At 41.7% G+C, this 12,804-nt stretch overlaps 1 protein-coding gene across 5 annotated transcripts in view; it reads right to left on the bottom strand.

The window, feature by feature from the left end:
- The window catches only part of GRIN2D (glutamate ionotropic receptor NMDA type subunit 2D), an 855,799-nt gene extending 844,127 nt beyond the window's left edge, over positions 1 to 11,672 (bottom strand). For 4 of the 5 annotated variants that reach the window (XM_056544763.1, XM_056544766.1, XM_056544762.1 and 1 more), the window contains exons 1-2: positions 11,164 to 11,672; positions 10,719 to 11,083 (exon numbers count right to left, since the gene is read on the bottom strand). The gene's annotated coding sequence lies outside the window, so the exon portion shown is untranslated. Of the gene's footprint in view, positions 1 to 10,718; positions 11,124 to 11,163 lie in introns of those variants that run through there. The other variant, XM_056544765.1, reaches the window with a different exon arrangement.
- Positions 11,673 to 12,804: the final 1,132 nt, after the last annotated feature.

Raw genomic sequence — 12,804 nt, 5'->3', positions numbered from 1 at the left:
GGGGGCCTCCAGCTGCCATGCTGGATGATCGGATCCGATCATCCATTCAAAGTACCGAGATGCTGCTGATGCAGGGATCTGTATTGATCATGGCATCTGAGGGGTTAATGGCGGACATCCGCGTGATCGCGGATGTCCGTCATTACGGGTGGGTCCCTGGCCGCTATCAGCAGCCGGGACCTGCCGCGCATGACACGAGCATTGCTCCGATGCTCGCGGTTATGCATAGGATGTAAATGTACGTCCTGGTGCGTTCAGTACCAGCTCACCAGGACGTACATTTACGTCTTGCATCGTTAAGGAGTTAAAAGGGTACTCCGGTGAAAAACATATATTTTTTTTTAAATCAACTGGTACCACAAAGTTAAACAGATTTGTAAAATGACTTCTATTTAAAAATCTTAATCCTTCCAGTACTTATGAGCTGCTGTATGCTCCACAGGAAGTTGTATTTATTTGTGTAAACAACAGAAAGGTAAACAAATAAGTTACTTTTATTTAAAAATCTTAATCCTTCCAGTACTTATCAGCTGCTGTATGCTCCACAGGAAGTTGTATTTATTTCTGGAATTATTTTCTGTCCAACCATAGTGCTCTCTCCTGACACATCTCTCTGTGTCAGGAACTGTCCAGAGCCAAATAGGTTTGCTATGGGGATTTGCTCCTGCACCGGACAGTTCCTGACATGGACAGAGGTGTCAGCAGAGAGCACTGTGTGTCAGACTGAAAAGAATTCCAGAAAGAAATACAACTTCCTGTGAAGCATACTGCAGCTGATAAGTACTGGAAGGATTAAGATTTTTAAATAAAAGTTATTTATTTGTTTACCTTTCTGTTGTTTACCAAATATGTTTACCTTTCTGGCACCAGTTGATTTAAAAAAAAAAATAAAATTCCCCTTTAACTTTTGTCATTTAAAAAATAAATGTTGTGGATAAAAACATATTATTCATAAAAACTGTCAGCAACTACATTATCATTATCAATCCCCCTTTTACATGTGACCTAATGCAAAAATAATAATAATAATAATAAATATGCTGTAGACACAGCAATGTTCCAGCTTGATTTACTTAATGTTCTATCAGGACATGAATTATAAGATCACAAGGTCAAGCCTCAATACCAGTTCATCCTGGAAAGAAAAGAACACGTTTTTTTGTTTTGTTTTTAGACAATATTTAGCAGAATTCAGTAGTTCCAATAATGCTTGTTCTATCCTCACAAAATCAATATTACAAATAATGAGATAGTTATTGAAGCATATCCAAGTTAATGTCAATGTTATTTATGTTGATATTTAATATCAAAACATTCTTTCAGAACAGAATAAGAATGTTTCTTCATAGAATTAAAGGAATATAACCCATTTCTTAAAACTCTGCCTCAAAGTGGTCAGTAGGGAGAGTCAGTAGGGAGAGGTCAGTAGGGAGAGATAGGAAAACATGTCCCACCCCCCACCTCTAAACCTTCCCATGAATGTCAAGATTTTCTTAAAAATTGGAGTTTAACAAAATAAAATAATACCTCCACGCTAGGATGGCATATTACTATTACAGGGACTAATACCAGAATGCGGTTGTAAAATAAAAACCATTACATAGAGAAGAGACCAATATCACTAATAACACCACTATACAAGGAACAAATAATTGCCCCCTTCCCCAAGACCACTATCATTATCACCACAGGCAATGCATTTATACCCTTTCACTTTTCCCACAATTCGTTTGTGCTAATATCAAAAGAGTTCAAGTTTCCCCACCCTCCCATAATTTTTTGCAAATTCATTAAAAAGAAAAATGTATACATCACATGGACAAAAGTATTCAGACCCTTTGCTATAACATTTCTCTTGATAATCGTTGAGATGTTTCTATACCTTGATTGGAATCACCTGTGATAAATTCAGATGATTGGACAGGATTTGGAAAGACACAGCCCTGTCTATATAAGGTCTCACAGCTGACAATGTATATCAGAGCAAAAACCAAGCCATGAGGTTTAAAGGACTGCCTGTAGAGCTCAGAGACAATACTGTAAGGAGAAACAGATCTAAAGAAGGATACAATAAATGTCTGCTGGAAGAAGTTTGGAACAACCAGACTTTTCATTGAGCTGACTGTCCCAGCAAACTAACTAATTGGAAAGAAAGGCATTGGAAAGAGAGGTGGCAAAAAATCCAATGGTCACTCTAGCTGAGCTCCATAGATCCTGTGTTCAGATGGGATAAACTTCCAGAAGGTCAGCCATTACTTCAGCACTTCACCAATCTGGGCTGTATGGCAAAGTGACCAGAAAGAAGCCACTCCTCAGTAAGCAACAGTACATTTTCCAGCACATTTCTCACCTCTTCCCCGAGTGTCCAAAATAATGTCTCTTTGTGTGCCCGGTATAGTATGAGTGAATAGGTACTGTAAGTTGGTTGGTAGGGAGAGGTATGAAAATTGGATGGGGGAGGTAGGTATGTAAGTAGGTAATTTCTCCTCATTAGGTAGATTCCCCAGTAGGTAGATAATTCCCCCCCCCCCCCCCCCATTAGGTAGGTAGAAGCCCCCAGTAGATAGAGTATCCTCTCCATAAGGTAGATTCCCCAGTAGGTAGATAATACACCCACCCCAAATTAAGCCCCAATAGGTAGATAATACCCCCATAAGAAGGTAGATGCCCCCAGTAGGTAGATAACCAATCTCATATGCCTACAGTAGGCATAGGCAGTATCCCCAACCCTGGAATGCCCTAGAAGAAAAGTGATTTCCTCCAATATGTCCCCACCAAAAAATAATAAAAATCCTACTCACCTTTCTTCTTCTCATACCCTAAAACTGGGTCCTTTTCTTCCTCCTTTGCTCTGTGAATGGTGCTGGACTTCATCTGCAGGCTGCACCTGATGATGTGATCACACGCAGCCCACATCAGAAGATCTGCATTGCTGTGTGGTACAGAGGCAGGGAGTCTGGACAGAAGAGGAGTCCCTGATTCTATATGTACATTATTTAATGGGGGTAAACTATTGGCATAGCATACCATGAAATGTATGTATAGGAGCAAGGACTACCTGCTTTTGTACAATACTGAGCGATGATGCATACAATGTACATGTCTTACCACACTTAAAATTCTTAGAGGCAAAAACATTTGCCCCCCCTAAGAATTTTGCCTCTAGGAAAAACTCTACCCTAGCCACCCCGCAATGCTAAGCCTCTGACTCTGTACAATATCAGATATGGTGGGGAGGATATGTTCAGCACATTAAAATGAGTCTTTAAGGTTTTATTGACCTCTAAATATTAACATGACCTCTAAATATTAACAGAGTTACTTAATGGGATCTACAATCCCTTGTCTGTCTATGTACTAAGCTTTATTACCAACATTAACCATTTTCTTTGTATTGACGTAATAGAGATTTTATGACATTGTAAAAATATAAAAAGCCTATACACAGTACATGATACCAATTATAATGCCTAGGATGTACAGTGGTTCCAAATACAATAATGTATTATATTAATATATGTATCTTCTTATGACATAGACATCGCGCTATATACGGTACATGCAGAGCACAGACAAGTTATTGACCTCTGAGGTTGTTCTCATTGTGGTTTTCAAAAGTTAACACAGCAGACAAAAAGCTGGAAGGATTGCATTGCAAAATAGACCAAACAAAACTATAAACTCAGTATAAATATCCATTTCAATGCCTGTCATACAAAGGTCATTCAGAGTTGTAAGAATGATCTGACTATATACCTTCCTGAAACTGCAGTGGTCAAAGCCTAGTAAGCCACCGACATTCAATTAGATCTTCATGACTTATAGGATATATTAGGAAGGATATATAAGTTATAGTATGCTATATATATATCTATATATATATATACAGTGACCCCCCGACCTACGATGGCCCCGACATACCATAATTTCAACATACGATGGCCTCTCAGAGGCCATCGCATGTTGACATCAACATACAATGCTTTTGTATGTAGGGGCCATCGCATAAATGGCTATCCGGCAGCAAAGACTGCTTCAGCTGCCACCGGATAGCCGTTCACAGTGCCCCGTGTGCTCCGCTGATGATCACTGACCTGTCCTCGGGGCTCCGGCATGTCCTCTTCGGGATTCCCTGCATGGCCGGCGCTCTCCATCGTCGCTGCGCACGCCGTCCCGTCATCCAATAGGAGCGAAGTACGCAGCGACGTGATGGCGGCGCCGTGAGAGTGAGAATGCCGGGGAAGCAGAGGCCTTGCCGGAGCTTCGGGGACACCCCGGGGATGCGGCAACAGCGATGGAAGGCGACATCTAGGGCAGCGGTGACGGTCTGGAGCGGCGGGGACACGTGAGTATAACCTCCAATACCAGTGGTCTTCAACCTGCGGACCTCCAGATTTTGCAAAACTACAGATCCCAGCATGCCCGGACAGCCATTGGCTGTCCGGGCATGCTGGGTGTTGCAGTTTTGCAACATCTGGAGGTCCGCAGGTTGTAGACCACTGTTCTATACTTTACATTGCACGGATCCCTCAACATACAATGGTTTCAACAAACGATGGTTCATTTGGAACGGATTACCATCGTATGTTGAGGGACCACTGTATATATATTTATAGAGAGAGAGAGAGAGAGAGAGAGAGAGAGAGAGAGAGAGAGAGAGAGAGAGAGAGAGAGAGAGAGAGATAGAGAGAGATAGAGAGATTGAGAGAGAGATAGATAGATAGATAGAGAGAGAGAGATAGATAGATAGATAGAGAGAGATAGAGAGAGAGATATATAGAGAGAAAGAGAGATAGAGAGATAGAGAGAGATAGAGAGAGAGAGAGAGAGAGAGAGAGATAGAGAGAGATAGAGATAGAGGGAGCAATAGAGATAGAGAGATAGAGAGAGAGAGAGATAGAGAGATAGAGAGAGAGATAGAGAGAGAGATATAGAGAGAGAGAGAGAGAGAGAGAGAGATAGAGATAGAGATAGAGAGAGAGAGATAGAGAGATAGAGAGATAGAGAGATGTAGAGATAGAGATAGAGATAGAGAGAGAGAGAGAGAGAGAGAGAGAGAGAATTTATATTGTAACAGTATGGAATCAGGGATTTTAGCCCTTACTGGGATACTCCTCCTTCCTATATTCCTATATGCTGTTGTAGAACAGTAATCAATGTGATAAGAATAATACTCTCTCGCCTTGAACATAGTAGATGTAGTAGGATGTAGGATGGATGTAGTAGATGTCCTTAGACAAATACATGTTAGTATGCTATTTAATGCATTAGTAAAAGAAAGACTTCTCTGAAGGCCGTAGAAAGTTTTCTCTTAGCAATGAAGTGATCTGAAAAGCTACAACAATCTATACCCTGACGGATATTATAATACAGTACTCCCATGTCAGTTCTAAAGTAGGGTAGAGTAGGATAATCCCTTGAAATTTATTCATTACCCTCCGTGGATACCTGGCAACACTCTGTGTTATAAGGGTGTGAGTCTGCAGAAAATTAGTTAAAATAATAATTTGGTTTCCTAAAGAGGCAGCTTGCCAGCGCAATACCTTACACAACCTGGGGGATCAAAGCCTGTCAGATGATAAATTGAGGCCAATGTTCCCATTAAAAACGTTTATCCTCCTTAACACTTTGTTCTCCAAACTGTATTGCAGCAAAAACTCTCATTCCAGGCATCTACATGTAGGAGTATCCTCTGAGTCCACTTTGTATAATGACATTATCATTTCCACACGTGACAGTCCCTTTTATAATCCTAGATATAAAATACCTTATTCTAGGTGATCAATTGCGTAAATATTTCAGTTAACATTACATACGTCACTGCATGGTATTTAGGAAACCAAGCTGAATGATGTACAAAGCCACATACTTATATTACTGCCTTTTAAAATGGAAGCTATAAGTGTTGGATCAGTGGGGTCCCCCTTGCCCCCTTGTTACAACTGTGGGAGGACACACATGCTGTCTCTCCCTCTCTGTTTTTCTGAATGGAAAATACAGAAAGAATAGAGTACGCTTTTTCAGCTTCCATTTACTGCAAGGAACTGGAGACCTGGCACCCCTATTATATAAATTAAAGGAGATATCCAGTAGTTAAAAACTTATCCCCTATCCTAAGGATAGGGGATACGTTTCAGATTGCGGGGGGTCCGACCGCTGGGGCCCATTGTGATCTCCTGTACGGGCCCCGGCAGCCGGTGGGAACTCTATGGCAGAGCCGAAGCGCTGACTTCGGCAATGTCCGGCTCTGCCATAGCGCAGTATTGAGGGGGCATGTCGGCCTCCGGTTCGTGCGGTGGTTGACACCCGCTATCTGGTCCAGCGAGCTGGGGCCCCGTACAGGAGATCGCAGGGGCCCCAGCAGTCAGACCCCCCGCAATCTGAAACTTATCCAATATCCTTAGGATAGGGGATGAGTTTTTCAGCACTGGACTACCCCTTTAAGCCAAGTTTACTTATCATTGCATGGATATGTCAGCATCCTGTCAGCATGCACAGACAAGTGTGGGCCCCATTTACTTCAATGGCCCAAACTTAGTCAACTGGTGACTACATTAGGGTCATTTTACGATTGTAAATGCATTTGGACCCTAAAGCATGGTTTACTGCACTTTATAAACGAGTCTTAATACATATATGTTCAGAAAATGACTCAAATGTAGTCCCTTGCTGACTACATTCTGGCTATTAACGTCTGTGGAGCCCTCGGGTACAATGGCATCCTATTTTGACATCCTATTTTGATACTGATGTATCTGTGCAATGTAAGGGCAAATCGTGAAGTGAGCACACCTAAACGGAGGATTCCAGTGGTTGGATCTCCACCAACTATTTTGGCATATCCTATCAATTTTGCCATGAATATTTATAGCAAGCATTCTCCTATTATTCCCATGACTGATTCAATATAAAAGATCCTTGTCGGTGTCATTAGCAGAATACATAGCCACTCTTCATAGCAGCCTGTATTCTGCAACCATTCTATTGTTTTTGACCCATGAGGCTTATGTCTGCTGATGGGTTTATGGAGCCAATTTCTTCCCTACTCTGCCTGCTAAGATTTCTTTTGTACAGTGAATAATTCCAATACACATGGTATATTGGGGAATTGCTGTCTGAAGCAGAAGTTCAGGTTTGGTTCACTAAAGGTGAACTTTTGCTTGAATTTCTTTAATCTCAAGCAATAAGAAGTAATTTTCACAGCTGACAAATAATGTTAGATAAATCGGTAAAGTGAATAGCATGGCACATCACGCTGAACTGTCTACTGATACATCTAGCAGGCTAATTGATCTTTAACAAATAAGTGCATTAAATGTGGCAGATGGGATTTAGCTATTATAAAAAAGCTAAAATAGTTCCTGTGCGTAAAGTTTAGAAGGCTGCGTTCTTCTTTTTGGGTTCTCTATTGCACTGGCGTGTCCCCTAGATGTGTCCCCTTGGTGTCTCACACACACACACTACTTCTGATGAGCTCATATTCCCTGCAGACTCATGAGTCCTATCTATAGTGAGGAGGAGATAGATTTTAGTATGCACTCAATTAACCTGTTGTGTGCTCAGGAGAATAGAAGCTATTGCACAGTGATGGTTTATGGGCCTCTTGGGGGTGTAATGGGTTGATCAAATCTATTTGTTAAATCTCAGAAGAAGAGGAACATTTGAAAGAGCATGTTAAAATATACATAATATAACTGTGTCTAGACAGATACAAATAGTATTGACTGGGGACACTCAGAGTCTGTGGTGAACCAAGTTTGTTTCTTCCTTTTGCTGCCCTCGAATGCCTTAATACAAAGAGCAAAACTTATTGAAGAGTTAGGTTTTAAGAAATAAAAAGTCATTCTGTACATTACAATTCTACTAATAAAAATTGACTGGCAAATACTTGTATGTAAGCCAAATAGATCAGCCGGCGGTCGCTGTGCTAGATGGGAGGGCATTTGGATTCCTTTCAATGAGAACTAATAAGTCTGCAACAGATGGATGGAAGCTGGAATACATGTAGGTTCTGAGGGTACAGCTGGTCATGGGGGTATTTGAGAACACGTTACATGTCTCTGCCAACTAAACTTAAATAACCATTAATTCTGTGGGAAATTCAACAACATTGGCGCAAAATAAAGTGAAACAGGTGTACAGTGTATTGCATCCAATAAGATACCAGCTCTTATACTTCACAGGTGAACCCACTTTTCCTTTGTATCAGTTTTGTCAAATCTCCCCTACTATTTTTGGATAAATGATGTGGCATTGTGCACTGACTGTGATTGAGGTTTCCTTGGATTTTGCATTTAAAGGGGTTCTCCACCATAAGGTGATTTTAGTATGTACCTGGCAGACAGTAATGCTCATGCAAGGATCTGCGTTGTCTTGGGGCTAAATGGCTATGTTGTGAGATTACCATAACAATGTGGCTATCATTTTGTGAACTGATATTTCCTGTTTGACTTTTCTATTTTGCCTACAAATCCCATAATTCCATTTTGCTCCGTCCCACACATCAGCCACCCCACCCATTGAAACATAAATGAGCTAGATCCATTCAAAAGACCTGTGGTTTTCAATCGGGGTGCCTACAGCTGTTGCATTAATTGCAGATTCATCTTCCTCCCACCAAGTGATCCCTCCACCCATTGACCTCGACCGCATTGCAACCTGTGAAAAATCTGAGACAGCAGTCATTTTGTATGCTGTTAAAAATAAATATTGGGGTGAAAATCACGTAAGAATTATGAGAAAACCATCCACACAGGTGCAGACACTATATTATGAACTACACTATCTTTACAGCCCCTGTAGCATAGTCAAATAAAAAAAAAATCCTGGAATACCCCTTTAATAAGTCAATGGGGCAGTTACCAGTGGCTTTTTCCTTCCCTACCAACCTTGATTTATGGATCTCTTCCCGTTCGCATATAGGAAAAGATCTATCAAGCAAGGCAGAATAGATGACTTGTGGTTCAGTTAGCATAAAGGTGATATGAATTGCACATTGAAATCCATGAGAATCTATATTACATTTCATCTTCACATCTTTACAATAGTTTTTTTATTTGTAGCTGTAGTTCTGTTTCTAACCAATAGGTGGTGCTGATTAGTGCGAGCAGAAAGTCTAAAGGTCTAGCCCCTTAAAAGCCTTAAAGGCTAGCCCCTTAAAGGAGCAGAACTGTAATTGTTGGAGTATAATGGTCCCATCATAATTTGAATGATAAATTAATCTGAATGGTAGAGGAAATGGAAAGATACAAAGATACAAGTAGGAAAATATTAGTATTCATCACTATGTGTTCAAAGTCAATACACCAACCAGGCTATGCAGCAGAGCATAATATCTTTGTGGCCCACACTAGATTGCCTAGTTAAAAATGGATGAAATATTATCACATTTTACAATAGTACAGGAAACATAATGAATAAGAACAAAGTCGATTTTCAGCCAATTTGAGAACTTTTACTTTTAGATTTTTGGATCCCTTTAGTCTCATAGGATATTCTGCAAAGTGCTGGAGGAGTCGTGTAAATTAAAGACATAGTCACATAGTCCTCCAGATTGTAGAACTGCAACTGAGTATACAGGACATAGTACAGCACATTTGATCCATAGCTGTAACCCAGTCAATCAATTGGAGAAACAGAGATTTCATATCTGTGCATTTAACTATTAAGCTGCTAGGGGGCCATGCGTACAGCTTGCTATATGACCCTGACGGTCAGCATTGGGGGAAACGCAGGAGCCTGCATGATTAAATAAGATTAAATGTGTGCTCAGACCAGCTCTTGTGCCAGATATTATAAAAAAAACAATAGCAATTTGTCCTTTTCTCATGAAGGATTACTGTATATCATTTTGGTATACATCCTAGGGCATATTAATGTGCGGACATTTGTGTTTTAGATTCCAAAGATATATATATTATTTAACATTCTGAGCTGTGTAACACCCCCCCCCCCTCCACCTCCCCCCCTTTACATGCCCACCAGCAAAACCAGCCAAGAAGCAAGGGCAATTAAATAAAGAAGAAACAGCTTTTCAAATGGAAATTGATAAGCCTTCCAAAGCCAATAGCCCATGAAACATGAAGAGAAAAAAAGGATGTAATGCAGAGGAACTGGAGATACAAACAGGCACACTGTGTGGCATACACAAACAGACACAGGGATACACATATACACTCAGCCAGCCAAACATTTAACATTAGAACTTGTGGCTCTGTAAACATTTGTGCAAAGACTGAAACATCTGACATCAGCCTGGTTAGCGCACATATAGCAGCAGCCGTGACATACTGCAAATCACATCCCATGATCCAAATTTTAACAAGATATGATGGGATTTATCCTTTTCCCTATGGGCAAAAAAGTCAAAAAAGATTTCCATTGAATACATCTGGTATTTATTTCTTGCAGTGGAAATAGAGAAGATACAGCATAGAATGTTCCCTTTTTATGAGAATGCCCTTGATATTTTCTTGAAAGAGAATCAGACCAAGAAACACACTTTTTGTTTAAAGTGAAGCCTTTACACCAAGACAAACCTGCCCAGAGTTTCTATTTCATAAAAAGAACTTTTACCATATATGTCTGTGTTCAAATAGGGTGAAATGCTATGTGACCTTCTAGATAGAGAATTGATTACAGATCGGGACTTCTGCGTTACCTCTCTATTCAGGCCCTGAGAAGATAGAATATAAAAGTAGGAAATCCTTCCAACTTACCTTATCATTGCACCGCTCCCCAAAACCGGTAGGGACAGAGGCAGCTGGTGGTAAGCTAGGACCTGCCAGAACAGCCTAAGCTTCTCTTAATACATCCCTGTGTCAGTTCCATTGATGTCATGCCGTGACAGGCAGAAACACAACATGAACACAAGACCAGAACACGTTTATGCACCAGGCATATTATCTGGCCCCTGGTTCTCCAAAATCGAGGAGGTGTGTGGAGGTTGGGGGGGTAGTCCTTTATTCCTGGCAGGAGGCTTGAGGTTAGATTTTCACATTGCCCCTTCTTATTTCCATCTGCTTTGCTTAGAGTTTGCTTGCAATCTTCTTCTTCTCTGCCCCCCGACAAGGTTGTTTGGAATCTATCAAGGTAAAAGGAGCACATTACACATGTTGCATTCAAAGTTAAACAGCGTTGAATGCGAGAGAAAATTAAAATCACCTTTCCTCTGGCTGTTTCTCTTTTCTTCTGGGTAAAAAGAATTGACTTGGAAAATGGAGAAAATAAATGAGAGAAGAAAAAAAAAAAAAAAAGAATGAAAAACAATTCCCAGTAGAAGTATTCTGTTTATGTCATGGACTCTTGTCGAGAATTGAACCTGGCTGCATGTTGCATCTGCACAGGTCTATATCCTCCCCGACTTCGTCTCTCTAGATTCTCTGCTTGTGGACGGAATATATGAGCAGTTTAAATGTCCCTTGTCATTCTGCTGTTTTCTCTCTCCCTTTCTACTCACTCTCTCCTCCTCTTCTCCTTGTTAGAGAGGCATGTCCGTGCTAAACTGATGTATTTTTCTCCCTCTTTCACACAGATGCATGCACTCAGATACAGACAGGGAGATGGGCTGGAGAGGCAGTGAGGTGCGCACACACACGCTCGCACAGGGAAAGCGAGAGAGACAGAAGCACACACAGGGACATTAACATTCACAACCGATAGCACCTCATACCACGGCATAGGGAACAATTTAAAGAGATAAGTCGGACACTGCTGGCAACCTGCCCTTTTTCTTCTACACAAGCTCAAGGCAACACCGCATGATGAAGCTTAGGGCAAGTAAGGGGACTGGTGACATTTCTGACAATGTTTTAATTCTGACACGGATGAAATTAGAACTGCATGCAGCTAATAAGACAAGGAGACGGAGGAATATTGGCGCTAACCGTACATTACACCTCAGGAGTGATGCACAGTCATTGACCTTTAAACTGCAAGAGCAAAGAAATGTTGGAGCATCAGCTGAATGCGACGCATCTTCATGGAAAATCTACCATTACAGAATGTTTACCGGAGTCTATCAATGAGATCCATTTCCATCTAGAAAACTGAGGTTCAGGTCCAGATATTTCAGGACACAGATGGCTTAAAGAAGGTACCGGAGCAGCAAGTGACATCAGGGCCCCTTTAAAAAAAAACCTTTACATCTCACAACACATAGTACGCCAGAGAAAAGGCACAATGTAATGGTGTAAGGCAGTGGAGTGAAATCCATCCCTCTGCACTACAAGTCCAAGTAAACTATTATAGATGCCAGTTGTCATGGCCAGGGCTGTACAGTGGTCCCTCAACATATGATGGTAATCCGTTCCAAACGGACCATCATATGTTGAAACCATCGCATGTTGAGGAAAAGTATAGGACAGTGGTCTACAACCTGCGGACCTCCAGATGTTGCAAAACTACAACACCCAGCATGCCCGGACAGCCGTTGGCTGTCCGGGCATGCTGGGTGTTGTAGTTTTGCAACATCTGGAGGTCCGCAGGTTGTAGACCACTGTTAGAGAAAGTTGTACTCACCTGTCCCCGCCGCTCCAGACCGTCACCGCTCATCACCGCTGCCCTGGAGGTCACCGTCTATCGCTGTCGCCGCGTCCCCGAGGTGTCCTCGATGCTCCAGCAAGGCCTCTGCTTCCCCGGCATCCGCGCTCTCCGTCGCTGCCATCACATCGCTACGCACGCCGCTCCTATTGGATGACAGGACGGCGCGCGCAGCGACGTGATGACGAAAATGGAGAGCGCCAACGATGCAGAGGATCCTGAAGAGGACGCGCCGGACCCCCGAGGACAGGTAGGTGATCGTCA

Source organism: Hyla sarda, chromosome 10, assembly GCF_029499605.1.
Source record: "Hyla sarda isolate aHylSar1 chromosome 10, aHylSar1.hap1, whole genome shotgun sequence".
NCBI classification, from domain to species: Eukaryota; Metazoa; Chordata; class Amphibia; order Anura; family Hylidae; genus Hyla; species Hyla sarda.
This window is presented reverse-complemented; position numbering and strand designations above follow the sequence as displayed.